This window comes from Trachypithecus francoisi, unplaced genomic scaffold (genome assembly GCF_009764315.1).
Source record: "Trachypithecus francoisi isolate TF-2019V2 unplaced genomic scaffold, Tfra_2.0 Lachesis_group2, whole genome shotgun sequence".
Taxonomy (NCBI): Eukaryota; Metazoa; Chordata; class Mammalia; order Primates; family Cercopithecidae; genus Trachypithecus; species Trachypithecus francoisi.
Window position 1 is genome coordinate 37,995,669 of NW_022681465.1, and position 17,112 is coordinate 38,012,780.

Sequence of the window (17,112 nt, forward strand, 5' to 3'; positions counted from 1 at the left end):
TCATATGATGTAGCTTTACCCATATTTGAGAATGTTTTAAAAGGAAAAATTATATTTTTCTCTTAAGTACACTATAATCAAGGTTTTTCAGTTTTCATTCCATTTTTCTTTCTCTTTGGTAGAAAAGTTTTATTCAGCCATCCCCAACTAAATGTGTGTTCGTGTTTTAGTGCAGTACTAAAATATTTCTTTGGAATGAAAGAAGAGAGACATTTTAAAATATGATGAGTTTATTCTCAACTTATATTTTCTCACTTGCTGGGTGAGAAAACGCTAAAACAAAGCTATACCTCCAGCACATTTTATAAAACTGCTTGCCTCACACTTGAAAACTTCCAGCTAAAAATTTGGAAGAGAAGTGAAAAAAGAAAATACATTGTTTTCTTAACCAAGGAAAGAAGACATTATATTGCAGGAAAACTGTACCCTGTTTAATATTTTTTTTCTAGTAATGGAGAAAAAGCTCTTTTTTCATACTAATTAGATTTCAATCAGTAAAAATGACAATGAATACAACCCACAACAAGACTACTACAATATTTTAGTAGTAGTAGTCTTGCTACTAGTACCTTAGTACTAGTAGAATCATGGGATTTAAAGCTCAAAGCAGAGTAAGAACATATATTCCAAAATGATGAATTACTGGCAATCAAGTACAAAACCTGAAATAGGCCTGATAACTGGTAACCTGGCAAGGAAGGCCTGGGTGCCACAGAGAGTTCTAATTTTAATGCCCATTTTCATAAATGAAGAAATGCTCATTTCCTATAGATAGGATCAACAAAGTTAGGTCTTGTTCTGCATTAGTGGTGATTAGAACTAGAGATCCCTCTAGGGAAGCTGGTGATATTGACTCACTGAATAAAATATGTTTATATAGATAGATACTTTGTGAACCATGTATTTGAGAGTGTGAAGGAACTTGGACTTGGAAGTAAGGTATAGAAATACAATGGGAAGTGCTGAAGTGAGAGAAATACAATTGGAAGTGAGAGAGGTGAGAGTAGAGTAGGAATAAATAAGACGGGGAGGGAAGAGAAAGCGAGGAACTGGGAAAGAAATATGGGTAAGTGGGGAAGGGGAGAGGTTGGGGGAGATGCAAAGGTACCACTATGGGGATGGGATATGGTAGAGAGAGGAGAAAGGTAATGGGGTGAGAGAAAGCTTAGGAGGAGAGGAAGGAGGTTGAAAGGACAAGGTGCACACATGATCATTTGACTGTATGCTATAAAGTAATGTTAGCAAAAAAGATGGAAAGGCATGAAGGCATGACACAACATTTCAAGTTCCGGGACCCAATCACAACCTTTTATCTCCATTAAGATGTTTGCATAGTTTGTAGCTTATATTGAATGAAAAGAAAAGACGAAAAAAAAAAATAAGAAACATTTTTGTTGTTGGTTTAAACTCAAAAAGATCCCATATCCCTTAGCATGGGTGCTGTTATACAGTAACACAGTGGAAGTTTAATAAATTGATAAAATAGAAACCTGGCAATGATTGTCTTCATATGGGTTTTGAATTTAACATCAGTACAAAGAAAGGTATTAGGTAAAGCTTCCATCCATGACTCTCTGTGAATAACTTATGGTCAATAAATGACATCAACATTTCTTGTTTCATTCTGTGTCACTTGTTAATTATATATAATTATATATACAATTAATAACATGTAAGTGTAATCAGTGGCATATATACATGTATCATGTGTATATATAATATATATGTATCTGAAAGAAAATGCTTTATTCAAATGTCATCTAATCCAAAAGGCATCTTTTTTAGGGTTCAGACGCCCCTAATGAACGCTAAACATATTCTTTGTAATATTGACTGTACAACTTTTAAATGCGAGTAAAGGAGTTGTCTCTTTGTGGCCAAATACATTTCTTAGTACTGCTATTCACAAATGTTTAAACACTTTCCATATTCCTAGAAACCTGGCACATCAAATGGAAATTCAAGTTCCATATGAGGGTCAGACTGCAGAAGTTGAATTGTTATAGTCAACGATCACTTTTATACATTAGTCTCCTTATTCTTTATATTCCACGTGCTGAAGCAAATAAAGCATTTGGAGAAATATGTACTTTTTTGTCACACAGCCTGATGGGAAAGAAGAGTGGAACAAGGCATGAGTAAAAGAGATTTGCTGTCCCAGGAGAGGCCTTCTATAAACAAAAGGTATTGGTACTGGCAAGGACTCGGGGTTGAGACCCAGTTCCACTGGTAAACTAGGAAGGCTCATGGGCCGAGGAAAGAGCTATTGGAGGTCTGAAGTTGAGAAGTCCTAAATGGGAAGTGCAGACACTAAGAATGTTTCTAAGAAGCAGCAGCTGGCCAGGCCACATAAAGAGGGTAAAAATCTATGAACTATATATACAGACACAGAAGTCGATTCTTTTTTTAAATTGTTATTATACTTTAAGTTCTGGGGTACATGTGCAGAACGTGCGAATTTGTTACATAGGTATACATGTGCCATGGTGGTTTGCTGCACCCACCAACCCGTCATCTACATTAGGTATTTGCCCTAAAGCTATCCCTCCCCTAGACCCCTACCCCCTGACAGGCCCCAGTATGTGATGTTCCCCTCCCTGCGTCCATGTATTCTCATTATTCAGCTCCCAATTATGAGTGAGAACATGCAGTGTTTGGCGTTCTGTTCTTGTGTTAGTTTGCTGAGAATGATGGTTGCCAACTTCATCCATGTACCCGCAAAGGATATGAACTCATCCTTTTTTATGGCTGCATAGTAATCCATGGTGTATATGTGTCACATTTTCTTTATTCAGTCTATCATTGATGGGTATTTGGGTTGGTTCCAAGTCTTTGCTATTGTGAGCAATGCCACAATAAACATACGTGTGCATGAGTCTTTATAGTAGCATGATTTATAGCCCTTTGGGTATATACCCAGTAATGGAATTGCTGGGTCAAATGGTATTTCTAGTTCTAGATCACTGAGGAATCACCACACTGTCTTCCACAATGGTTGAACTAATTTATACTCCCACCAACAGTGTAAAAGCGTTCCTATTATCCACACCCTCTTCAGCATCTGTTGTTTCCTCACTTTTAATGATCGCCATTCTAACTGGTGTTAGATGGTATCTCAATGTGGTTTTGATTTACATTTCTCTAATGGCCAGTGATGATGGGCTTTTTTTCATATGTTTGTTGGCTGCATAAATGTATTCTTTTGAGAAGTGTCTGTTCATATCCTTCACAGATGGGGCTGTTTGTTTTTTTCTTGAAAATTTGTTTAAGTTCTTTGTAGATTCTGGATATTAGCCCTTTGTCAGATGGATAGATTGCAAAAATGTTCTCCCATTCTGCAGGTTGCCTGTTCACTCTGATGGTAGTTTCTCTTGCTCTGCAGAAGCTCTTTAGCTAAATTAGATCCAATTTGTCTATTTTGGCTTTTGTTGTCATTGCTTTTGGTGTTTTCTTCATGAAGTCTTTCCCCATGCCTATGTCCTGATAGAAATCAGATATCTGAATAGAGGAAGAAAGTCAAAGGGAGTAGCAGTAGTAGGGAAGCAAAAGGTTTCTACACATAGAGACTGAGTTCTTACTGGTACTTCCCAGGTAGATAACATGGACATATCACATATTCTCAATCTCAATTTTATCATCTATTAAATAGAGATGAAAACTCATGGGGTTGTTGGAAGAATTAAATCAGACAACATTTACGAAGTTGCTTTGCAAACTAATGAGCTATATACATTTGGCATTTATCCTTAGGTAAATGCAAATTTCTTCATGGTGATGAAAGTATTTATGCCAAAAAGTAAACATTGTATGTTATCCTTCTGAGAGAGAGACAGCTGATTAACTTTTTTTTAAATTAAGCTTTTATTTAGAAGGAATTGTGGATTTACAAACTAAGAAATAAGGCAAAGAAACCTCACATACTCTTTATTCCATTTCTCCCAAAAGTAACATCTTTCAAAACTAAAGTACAATATAATTATGGGTATATTGACAATTACATATTCAAGATACAAAATTTCATCACCACAAGGATCCTTGATTTTCCTCTTTTATAGCCATGTCCACCACCCCTGTACACCATGTCCCCTGCCATTCCTGACCACTGGCAACCGCTATTCTCTTTGCTGTTTCTATAATTCGTCATTTAAAAAATGTTTTATAAGTGGACTCATGGAAGTGGTATTCTTCATTTTTTTCCTAAAAGTGGTATAGTTATATGCTTCATATTTAAGTCCATGTTTTATTTTGATTTAATTTTTATATAAGATGTGAGACAGGTCAAGGTTTTTTTTTGTTTTTTTTTTTCTACAAATATCCAATTGTTCAAGTACTAGTTGTTGAAAAGACTATCATTACTTCATTGAGTTGTTTTTGCATCTTTGTCAAAAATCAGTCTGCCACACTTATGCAGGACTTTCAGGATACTCTATTCTGTTTTATTGATCTATGTGTCTATTTATCCACTAATATGGCACTGTCTTGTTTATTGCAGCTATACGGCAGGCCTTAATATCAGATATTGTCATTTCTGCTATGTAACTTTTCTGTTTCAAGATTGTTTTACCTTTCTTAGGGCCTACATCATGCCATATAAATTTTAGGATAAACTCATCAATGTCTACAAAATCATCTTGCTGAATTTTGATAGAAATACCATTACCCCTATACATCAAAATTTCGGAAGAATTGACTTCTTTACTATGTTTAGTCTTTCAACTCATGAATATTGAATATCTCTCTAATAGCTAGGTCTTTGAATTTTTTCATCAGCATTTTGTAATTTTCAGCATACTGTCATATTGTTTTAAAATTTATATTTGGAGTATATAAAGTATGTATTTCTTTGGGACAATTATAAACTATAAATAACTGTGATTTTGATTTTGGATTCCACATGTGTATTATTAGTATATAGAAATGAAATTGATTCTTCTATATTGATCTTTTATCATATGACTTTGCCAAACTTTTCAATTCTGGGAAGGTTTTTGCAGTTTGCATGGAATTTTGTACATAGACAATTATTCATCCACAAATAGAGATAGTTTTATTTATTCCTTTTAAATCTCCATGCTTTTTATTTTTTTTTTCTTGTTTTATAGCAGAAGCAGAACTTCTAGTATTATGTTGAATAAAAGTATTGAGAGTGTACATTCTTGTCTTTTTCCCACAGAGTGAAGCGTTTTTAGTCTTTTGCTGTTAAATATAATGTTAGTTGTGGGTTTTTTGTAGATGTTCTTTATCAGTTTGACTAAGTTTCACTCTATTCATAGTTTGCAGAGACTTCTTATTATGAGTAAGTTTTAAATTTTGACAAATAACTTTTCTGCATCAGTTGGTATAATCATATGAGTTTTTCTCTTAACCTTTTTATATGATCAATTATACTGATCAATTTGTTAATGTTGAAACAGCCTTATATACCTGTACTAAATCTATGCATTACTGGACTCAATTTGCTAATATTCTGGTGATAAGTTTTGCATCTAAGTTTATGACAGATAGTGGTCTCTAGCTTTCATTTTTTTGTAATGTCTTTGTCTAGTTTTCTTATGATGGTATTAGTATTCTCATAAAACAAGTTGTGGAGGGTCCCCTTCACTTCAGTTTTCTGGACAAGATTATGCAAAATTGGAATTAATCTTTAAATGTTTGGTAGAATTCTCCATTAAACAATCTGAGCTTGGAGGCTTCTTTTTTGGGAGACTTTTAGTCACCAAATTTTTTGTTTAATGGTTATGGTATTACTGAGGTTGTCTATTTCATCTTCACTGAGTTTTTGTAGTTTGTAGGTTTTGAGAAATTGGTCCATTTCTTCTAGATTGTCAAATTGATGAGCATAAAGTTGTTTGTAGTATGTCCTTATCTTTTTAATGGCTTCAGAGTCTGTTGTAATGTCCCCTGTTTAATTCCTTATGTTAATAATTTGTGTCTTCTGTTTATATTTCACAGTCTTATGAAAGGTTTATCAATTTCATTGACTTTTTGAAGAATCAGCTTTTGTTTTTCAATTTCTGTTTTTTTTTCTATTTTCAATTTGATTGCTTTCTGCTCTTATCTTTTTTATTTCCTTTCCTCTGATTGCCTTGAGTTGATTTTTATATTCTTTTCCTAACTGCTTGAAATGGGAACTTAGATTATTTCCTTTCTTCTGGTTTAAGCAATAGTCCTATAAATTCCCCTCTCAGTACACTTTAGGTACCTCCCACATAGTTTGATGTATTTTGGTAGATGTGGAGGCCTGACTCATACTACTTTGTTCTAGCAGAATTATGATGGAAATTCAGCTCTCACTTGCCCTTCTGATACCAGGGAAAAGTGGGGAAGGAGTGGTGTGCTCATTAGCCCTGCTGCCTGTTACCCCATTGGCTTCTTGATATTTGGTAGGGGTTGAGGCTCAGTTCTCCACTGGACCCTATAAGACAAAGAAGGAGAAAATGTATCTACTATCCTTCCTCACACTATTCCATTCTGTCTCATTGATACCGGCTGGAGGTGAAGGCTCAGATCCCCACTGGGGCCTACTGACATCAGAGTGGATGAAAAATAAGAGAGCGTATGAACTTTGTTCAGGCCACCTTATTCTGTCTTGATACTGCCAGGGTGATGCAGGAGTTCAGTTCCCCAGTGGGCTTCCCTGGCACCACAGTTAGAGAAATAGTGGAAGGCATTATTAACCCCAACTTGTACGACCTTGTTCAGTCTCAGTGATGGTAGATAAGGTGGAGGCTCAGCCCCACACTCAGCCCTATTTACACCATGGAGGGGAGATGCATGAATTCTAATAGTGAATAGTCTCATGTCTCACCCCGCCATCAAGTCTCATTATTGCTGGGTTTTCATGGATGCTTGGATTGCAGCTGGATCTCACTGAAACTACTCAAATGGGAGAATTGGTAAGTGCTATTGGTAAGTGGAGAATAGAAGGTCAGTTCCCAGCCATGTCCTACTAAAACCCCTGGCTAGGGGATTAGAGGACCACCACCTTCTTCCATGAGGTAGAGTGAAAGTAGATTAACTCCACACTCATCCTCACTGAAACCATGAAGTTTGTATTTGTTTGTATGTATTTTTTAGTTTGCGTTTAGCTGCAATAGGGTAGGTATTGATAAAAAAGTTTTCTGTCATTAGGCCATTCTTTTTCCAGTCCTTTGCTACTGAAGACAGGCTTTTCTTAGAGCTTTTCCTGCCTGGGCCTATTGGTAGATCCAAGTTGTAGGCTTTTTCAGCACCTTGTCCAGGGTATATGAGAGGCAAAAAGGAAACCCAGATAATTCATTATCTTGGGATCTTCAAGTCCTCTGCTTTTCGGTGTTTTACCATGTTTGTTGTGTTATATCCAGGCATTTTTCATTGTAGGTGTGAGTACCCAGGAAAAATAAGACTACTCCATCATGGTGAAACCAGCTTATTTCCTTTTTTTTTTTTTTTTTTTTTTGAGACAAGAATCTCACTCTGTCACCCAGGCTGGAGTTCAGTGGCATGATCTCGGCTCACTGAAACTTCTGCCTCCCGAGTTAAAACGCCTCCCGAGTTAAAGTGATTAAGCGATTCTCCTGCCTCATCCTCCTGAGTAGCTCAGACTACAGGCACCCACCACCACGCCCGGCTAATTTTTGTATTTTTAGTAGAGACGGGATTTCACCATGTTGGTCAGGCTGGTCTCAAACTCCTGACCTCGTGATCCACCCACCTCAGCCTCCCAAAGTGCTGGGATTACAGGCATGAGCCACCACGCCCGGCCCAGCTGATTTACTTTTAAGAAACACTTGGTCAACTCTGTTTTTATATAAGCCAGTTTATAATCTACACACAGTATTCTCAATGGCCAAGTGATATTTGTATACAGAGATTATGGAAACTTTTTTTTTTTTTTGCTTTCTAATCTTTTCACATGTCTCTGATTATCATGGGCTTTACATGGTCAGTCTGGCTATTGCTTATAATTCACTCTGTGAATTATAATTAGTACTTTTGGGCCTTTAGTGTTAAGTAGTTCTTGGAATAGTATCTTCTTTATATAGCATCCAAAGCTTTCCTACTAGTTGAAACCTGGAATTACCTTTTCCAAAACTTTTCAAAATATATTTTCAGCTATAGATTTATAGTACTGATTTGCCATCATCTTGACTATGCTTATTGTTCTCTCAGTTGGAATCACCTTAGATTAGTAAATTTGAATGTTAAAATGGGTCTATATAAAGATAAAGCACATTAATGTGCTACATGTTGTTAATTTAAAAATCTTATTATATTTATCATTCTCCTATTTCTAACAAAGTATTTATTTTAAAATAGAGAAGAAAATGTAACATCTGGTATAGAAATGTTACAATGATTTTATTTTAAATAAATGAGTAGTTGATCCATGAGGTAGATGGCTACAATATTTTTGCCTGGTCTTAATATTTGTACAGGGTATTGTTGAATTTGCCACAAATGCCAAAATTCACCACAAATGCCAAACTAAGACTATACAGAAAGAAAACAGTTAATCTTTAAAAATATTCATTTCAGATGTATAATGAAGGTCAGTATTTCTCTAGTATTGAATAGAATTAAAATAATGAACACATTCTGTTTTGTAATGATTGATATTTTATACTGTACCCTATCAAAATATCATATTTTTTTCCAAGACTCACAAAACAATTCCCTTTACACATACATGATACGTTCAATATTTACCATGGCACCTACTATATTTGCAGCTTCACAGAAAAAATATAAAATGTTTATCTTTAAATTTCAGCAGCTAATGAACTCTTTTTAAAATTTTTAAATTTTTTTGTACTTCATCCGAGGGAAGGGGAGCTGATTGGTTATATAAAAAGTATGTCTTCTATCTGAAAACTCAGTGACTCTCTAACCTGCACGTTAGAATCCTTTGGGAACTATTAAGAAGCACTAAAGCACAGCTGCACTTGCAGAAATTCTGCTATAACATTGAATTCTGGCATGGGTGTTTGTAATGGTTTTCCTGGTGATTTTAGGAGTACCAACTCATCTCTTGCATCTTTGTAGGCATTACAATATCTGTAGTTATCTTCATAAAATGGAAACATTGAAATATTGGAATTTTAGAAAGTACAGATGTGCCTACTATCAATAAGTTTGACTAAATTAATTATGTCACAGAAAGGGTTTTTTATTTTACATAAGGAGAAAATAATTTCAAGTTCAATACAAAATCCAATTTTAGCACTTATTTGTACCTATTGGTCCTTGTAATCTGCAAACAAGATAGCTTTTTTGTAGTAAATAAAGCAGTTTATTTTCTCTTCTCTTCCTACCTCCCCCATACGGGATTTTGATTTAGTGATTCTCATACTGTTTAGATATTCTTTATGTAGCATCAGTCGTCTATTATAGCTTTCCAAGGATCTGTTAAGAATCCTTGAAACTGACATGTGACTCAGATCTACACAGCTGAGCCCAGTACTGAGTAGCTCATTTCATCTTGTAAGCAAGCACTTTGGAAATCAAGATAGCAAATTAGAGTCAGACATACGTGATCAATATAAGCTTGTGTTCTTCCTCTGTGTAACTACTTACTTAGGTGCAAATCCTTTTGCATCACTAGGTCTACTCTCCTAATTTAGTAAATTGATGTAGCAACCCCTCAGAGGTGCTTTTCATATTACCGAATTAAGAAGACAGAATCTCATGACTACAAATTAATAAATGAATATTATGTAGTGGAACTGTCATTTTATCTTTTCTCTTGAAGAATTGACCTCTATGATGAAGATTTATCAGAAGTATTAAAAAATAGCCCAACTTATATTAGATTATCAGTTAAAAAACCCAAGGATCTGCCATATCCAACGCTGTATAGCATATATAACCATACTCATAAGCAATATGCTGTGCTAACTCCCTGCTCTCACAAATTTATAATATAACTAAAAAGATAAGAACATGGCCAGAGGTGGTGGCTCATACCTGTAATCTCAGCTCTTTGGGAGGCCGAGGCGAGCGGATCACAAGGTCAGGAGATCGAGACCACGGTGAAACCCCGTCTCTACTAAAAAAAAACAAAAAATTAGCCAGGCGAGGTAGCGGGCGCCTGTAGTCCCAGCTACTCGGGAGGCTGAGGCAGGAGAATGGCGTAAACCCGGGAGGCGGAGCTTGCAGTGAGCAGAGATCGTGCCACTGCCTGGGTGACAGAGCGAGACTCCGTCTCAAAAACAACAACAACAAAAAACGAAAACAAACAAATAAAAATATAAGAACATAAGAACATGTAAGTAGCAAATAACTAAGGTAAAATGTGTTTTATGTAATTAATAAGTTGAATTCAGTAAAAGATGCATTTTTTTTCTATTATTACTGTAACATATTACTACACACTTAGTGGCTTAAAACAACATAAACTTATTATCTTACAGTTCTGGAAGTCAGAAGTCCAAAATATGTCTCATTGTGCTAAAATCAAGATGTCTGTAGGGTTGTATTTCTTTCTGGAGGCTTTGGAGGACAATTCATTTTCTTTTCTTCTTCTGTTTCTAGAGACCACATGTTTATCTTGGTTCATGTCCTTGCTTCCTCCATCTTCATAGCCAGCAATATCAGGCTGAGTTCTTCTCATATTTCCATCACTCTGTCTCTCTCCTGTCTCCTTCCTTCCCTTGCAAGGGACTTGGGATTATATTGGGCTTACTTGAAAAATGCAGCATAATGTCCTCCTCTTAATGTCAGCTGATTAGCAACTTTAATTTCATCCGCAGTCTGAATTCTCCATTTCCATGTAACCTAACACATTCACAGGTTCTAGCAATTGGGATGTAGGCATCTTTGTTGGGAGTTGGGGCTGGGAGGTGTTGGGAGTCATTTTCCACTTGCCACAGAAGGTGTGTAAGCAGAAACATTTGGCTGGAAAAGGAGGTTAATATACACAAAGAGAAAAAGATACATCTGAGAAAGCATTTTAGGGTCACATTGTAGAGGTTTCTGAAAGACAAATAGGGATTTTAAATCTTGTCTATAAGGCAAAAGAAGACCATCAAAATGCCTGAGGGAAGAGATGATCCAAGAAAGCAAAGTAAAAAGATAAGTGAAAAGCACTGTGCAAGTGAACTAAGTAGCAAAGACAAGTTGCAGGAAGATCAATTTTGAGGCTCTGACTGTGGTTCAGGTATGAGATTGTAATGTTTTGGATTAGTGTGATGCAAACAAGAATAATCAGAATCTAGCAGAGAAGACATCGAAACACACGTGACTCTGATGTTCCAAACCTGGAAAAGTAGGAAAATTGGTGGCACCATTAATGGAAGTGGAATTGAATGTTTTTAAATTTAAGATATATAGTGATATAGTAATTACCAACATCGCACATATAAAACAATTCTTTAAATATTTTTCATTTATCTCTTGTAACCCAGATGACTCAAATTCAACTGGAAATCAACCACACTCTAGGCAGATTTTAATAAGCACTGACATAAGAAAGAGTGGTAAAACAAAAATGCTCTTTAGGATGTGATGAACATACCTTATTTCAAAAAATTCTGGGGATTCTTTAATTTTGTAAAAGACTTTAGATATATTTTCTTAAATGGGAGATTTTTTCTGTAGTTTTCTTGGCCCCCACCCAGAAAAGAATGAAGTTGAAAAAAGTTTTGTAGTAATGAGAAAGTGATGAGACTAAACAACATGGCATGAGATTTGTGTGTGCATAATTAAAGATTAAGATGCTAGTGACAGAGTGTGTAATTCTTACAAAGGATAAAAAGGACATTACACTTAAGTAAGAATTTTTCTACCATCTTAATGAGTCGCTTTCCCTATCCTACCCTCATATTTCTTGAGTGTCTGCTTCCTTTATATTTAACATAAATTTAACTAACCTTATGCAATTCATCAGTGATTTTGTAATAGTAGATTACAGACTTATTAATAAACTATCAGAGCATTTCACAAGAAACATACTGTTAAGAAATATAATGTTGGCCGGGCGCGGTGGCTCAAGCCTGTAATCCCAGCACTTTGGGAGGCCGAGACGGGCGGATCACGAGGTCAGGAGATCGAGACCATCCTGGCTAACACAGTGAAACCCCGTCTCTACTAAAAATACAAAAACTAGCGGGCGAGGTGGCGGGGCCTGTAGTCCCAGCTATCGGGAGGCTGAGGCAGGAGAATAGCGTAAACCCGGAGGCGGAGCTTGCAGTGAGCTGAGATCCGGCCACTGCACTCCAGTCCGGGCGACAGAGCGAGACTCCGCTTCAAAAAAAAAAAAAAAAAAAAAAAAAAAAAAAAAAAAAAGAAATATAATGTTAAAAAGAAATAAGTCAAAATCTGACAAAAGAGATGGAGGAGGTGTCCACATGTTCAACATACAGTCTAATGGAGTCACTGAACATTTCAAAACCACCCTTCAGCATTCAAGAGTAGCCTCAGAGTTCTTACAAAGGCATATTCTGAGATGTTTATCCTTTAGGAAGTGCTGACTCCAAGACTCTAACTTAGAGAATTCTGTTTTGACATAATCAGTTCTGGTTGATGTGTTGGTAGATACCATGCAATGAGCCAGCTGCACATAATACTATTCATTCTAGCTGACTGGTCTTTGCCAACCTTTGTCACAACCCTGAATACTTGCTTTTGAGCAAGAATAGGCTCAGGGTACTGAATGCTATTGGATCTCAGCATCATAGGGCTGCTATCTTCAGCCCTGGAAAAGTAAACATTGGCCAATGCAACTAAAATCTAGGACCTGGCACAATGATTCTTTTTCTTACTGATGTAGCCTGGCTGGGGACAGTGATCAGAAATATAATAATAAAAATCAATAAAATAAAATACCTTTGTTACACTTGCAATTTACAGAGGAGTTTACAAATATGCAACATAAGTCAAGGAGGGAAGGCTAATTAAGTATGTTCACAGTATAAGCTTAGCTTAGACTGTCCTTTATCTTCCTATTTCTTCCCCGTTTCTGTACTTAGTTATTTCTCTACTGTTTATTAAGGGAAAGCTTTGCTTAATTTCTAGTTTGGGGCAATTATTCCTGCTGTCACTGTTAAGAAATTTGGCAAGTCAGTGTTAACTGTAAGTGATACAACTTGCCACAAATGTAACCAGTTCAAATTATAAAAGTTAGATGGCTAATATAGTGAATAGTTTAAAACTTTATAACCAATTTTTATCACTAACCTTATAGAGCAGATACATGTACATAATCTCTGTCTCATACATCATGAAAGTATAAACATATCAACAGACTGAGTGCCTATGTACAAAAACCTGTATTACATAGAACAGGACTATGAAAATCAATGCCATTACAGCATCTCCCCTCCAGAGGGGTAGGTGCTATTATAGTCAACAGCAAGATCCCTTATACTCAAGAAATCTTTTTAATTTTCAAAATCTACTGATTATATAAAATTTAACTTTATGGGAGTTAGACATGTGTCTGCTGTAAGTCTTCACAGACCAATTAAAATATCAAGAGCAGTAAGCACTTTTATAGTGATCCCGTGCACCAGGAACCACTCTAAGTACTTCACACATATGAACACACTTAATCCTCACGATGACATTCTGTGGGTGCGATTATTTTCCAATTTATAACCTTTTGAGTTTCTTTGCCCTTGGCTATATTTATGATTACGGAATCTTCCACTGGCTCTTACTTAGTGGAAGGAACTAATGGAAATGAGTTGTTACTTATTATGAGTAATTTTTTGTGAAGACTTCTTTTATTGAAATCTTAAGGTTCATAAAGTAGACAGCAGATAATAGAAGAGGTTCTAGGTGGTAAAAAAAGTTACGAATCAATGATTAATGTAAAAGTGACTATGCCCACTTACTTAAAACAGGTTATTTTATCATTTTGCTATTGATAATCATTTTGCATGTAAAGACAATGCATGTCAGAAAAAAATGAAAATTGTGTGTGTGTTGGGGGTGGGGTTACCTCAGAGGGAAGAGGTGATGAAGTTATCTTAGAGATCCTTGAAAATCACCCTGGGATTACTTCTCCTAACCACACAGTTCCCAAGAGCTTGTGAGATGCTGCCCTATGGCACCAGGAGATGGAGATAGCAGTCTCATTCTAAGAACCATCTAAAATGGTATAAAAATGCAATTAGTTGATGATGAAGCTGGTAAGTAACTACAGATTAGAATCTCATTCCCTCATAGTCTCAAGCTTTTAAACAAAATTATTATTCCAAGGCCACTCATTTCAAGTTCAAAGACCGAAATACCTATCCTATCCCGTCTCAAAACTGACTTTCATCAATAAAGTCACCAGAGCTGAGTTTAACACACTAAGCTTCTAGGTCTCAGTTATGAGAAATCTTTGAGTCTCAGTTATGAGAAAGGGTGAGTCCATTTAAATCTGTGATTTTCCTTGAAATATTTCCTTTGTCAATTTAACATTCACCTTCCTTGACCCTCGTCTCATGCGGAGTCATGCAGGCATAATTTTATTAGCTGTTTCTCAGCTCACATTCCATAAAACTCCTACATACTTCACTTGCCTTCTGTTGTCCCCCTTCAAATTTAAACAATGTTCTTTCCTTGTATAGACTCATTTCCACATGGAGTTCCACTAAGACCTACTGGAATGAGAAAATAGCCTTAACTGATATATGTGCTCAGGCTTTTTATACTGCCAGGCATTATCCAGATGGTATCAGCGATAACAATGTCATAAACTATAACTTTTAACAATCTCCAGTTTGAATTATGGAAGCAGCCTACAGCCATACCACCCCGAATGCACCCGATCTTATCTGAGATATGCAAGCAGTGCTTTCCACGGACAAAAATTGCAAGAGATTTTTGCTTAACAAATATTCAATTATATTTAAAATGGACACATTTTGTCATACAGGAAGCAAATGTATTTTCCTTGGAAAGTTCAAGAATGTATCCACAAAGGGGGATTTTTTTAAAAATCTCAAAAGTCATTGGGGTACAGGTGGTTTTTGGTTATATGAATAAATTATTCGGCAGTGATGTGATTTCTGAGATTTTAGTGCACCGATCACCTGAGCATCTATGCCATGCCCAGTAAGTTGTCTTTTATCCCTCACCTGCCTCAGAACCTTCCCTGCCAAATATCCAAAGTCTATTAAATCATCCTTATGCATTTGCATACTCATAGCTTAGCTCCCATTTGTAACTGAAAACATACAATATTTGGTTTTCCATTCTTGAGTTATTTCACTTAGAATAATGGCCTCCATTTCCATCCAAGTTGCTGCAAAAGATATTGTTTCATTCTTTTTTTATGGCTGAGTAGCATTCCATGGTGTGTATATACCATTTAATTTATCCACTTGTTGGTGGACGGGCACTTAAGTTGGTTCCATATCTTTGCAACTGCGAATTGTGCTGCTATAAACATGCATTTACATTTGTCTTTTGCATATATATAATGACGTTCTTTCCTTTAAGTAGATACCACATGGTGAGATTGCCAGATCAAATGGTAGTTCTACTTTTAGTTCTTTAAGTAATCTCCATACTGTTTTCCACAGTGGTTGTATTAATTTACATTCCTACCAGCAGTATAAAAGTGTTCCCCTTTTACCACATTGATGCCAACATCTACTGCCTTTTGACTTTTTAATTATGGCCATTCCTTGCAGGAGTAAGGTGGTATCTCCTTGTGATTTCAGTTTGCATTTCCCTGATCATTAGTGATGTTGAACATTTTTTCATGTATTCGTTTGTTGGTTGTTTATCTTCTTTTGAGAAAGGCCTTTGCCCACTTTTTGATGGGATTACAAAATAGGGAATTTTAAAGAGAACAAAACAAAAATCACACACAAAAAATCATGAGACCTTTTTATTTAAACAGAAAGAGGAAAGAAGGGAGTGAGAGAATAAGGGAGGGACGAAGGAAAGGAGGAAGGAAGGAAAGAAGGAAGAAGGTAGGAGGGAAGGAAGGTAGGTTATCTGTGTCAAAAATGTAATTTTATGTAATGACTAACCTATAACTGGATGCATGCCTCATTAAGAGAATCTTCATGTCATATGAGATACATATTATAAACCTTTCATAATAAAGTACAAGGTACAAAGATAATTATTTAGTTTGTTTATGGATACTTAATTATGTATTTAATAACTTCTACTTTTACATTACTTATCTTTCTTCCTTCATCTGAACTCACTATGGGTTTACCGTAAATACTTCTGTTCCCTAAGGGAAAATATGAAACAACAACCACTCCCCCACCCCATCCAAATGTGATAATAATAATTCAAATTATTTCGACAAATTTGATCCATGTCATGCTGGTACTATACCTGACTCTACAAACACTGCCAATGTTTTTTATCTCTAATGACAAATTTTCTTTAGTCTTTTAATCTATTCAGGTAGTAGCAATGCTACTATTTTCATTTCAGGAAAATGAAAACAACAAATGATATGAACCAGCTTGAGGAATTCTTACTCAAAGTTTAATTTTCTTCGACAGTTCAGATTGTTCTCTGTGGTAGGAAGTCAGAAACAGCTGATGAAAATGCTTTACATATGTGTATGTTCACACACTAACATACACGATTAATCATACTCGAATATGACACACACACAGAAATACAAATATACCCTTGTAATGTTCCAATTAGTAATCAATGGGTATTAAGACGCTCTAAGTAAAGCATCTTACTTTACTTCAATATCTTGCTTCACATGGTTCCCAGTCATTTCTTTGTCACAATGTCTTTTTAATAACTATTTTAATTATTTTTAATTTATCCCATCAAAAGAAACATTAAATTGTACACAATTATGCCTTGCCCCTAAAAACAGCATCATTTTAGGGTGATTAAGTTTTTAAGATTTCTACAATAAATTGACATTGAAATTCAGAAGCAATTTTGTTTGTTTGTTTAGAGATGAGGTCTCATTCTGTTGCTCAGGCTGGAGTTCAATGGCTTTTCACAAGGGGCAATCATAGTGCACTCCAGCCTTGAAATTCTCTTCTCAAGTGATCCTCTTACCTCAGCTTTCCAAGTAGCTGGGACTACACTTGGTAAAAGTAGATTCTTTATTACATCTTTTAATTTACATTTACACTGTCTTCTATTTTTGTATATTGTAGCTACTTAATTTTCTAAAAAATGTTAAGAAATAGGTAATAGATG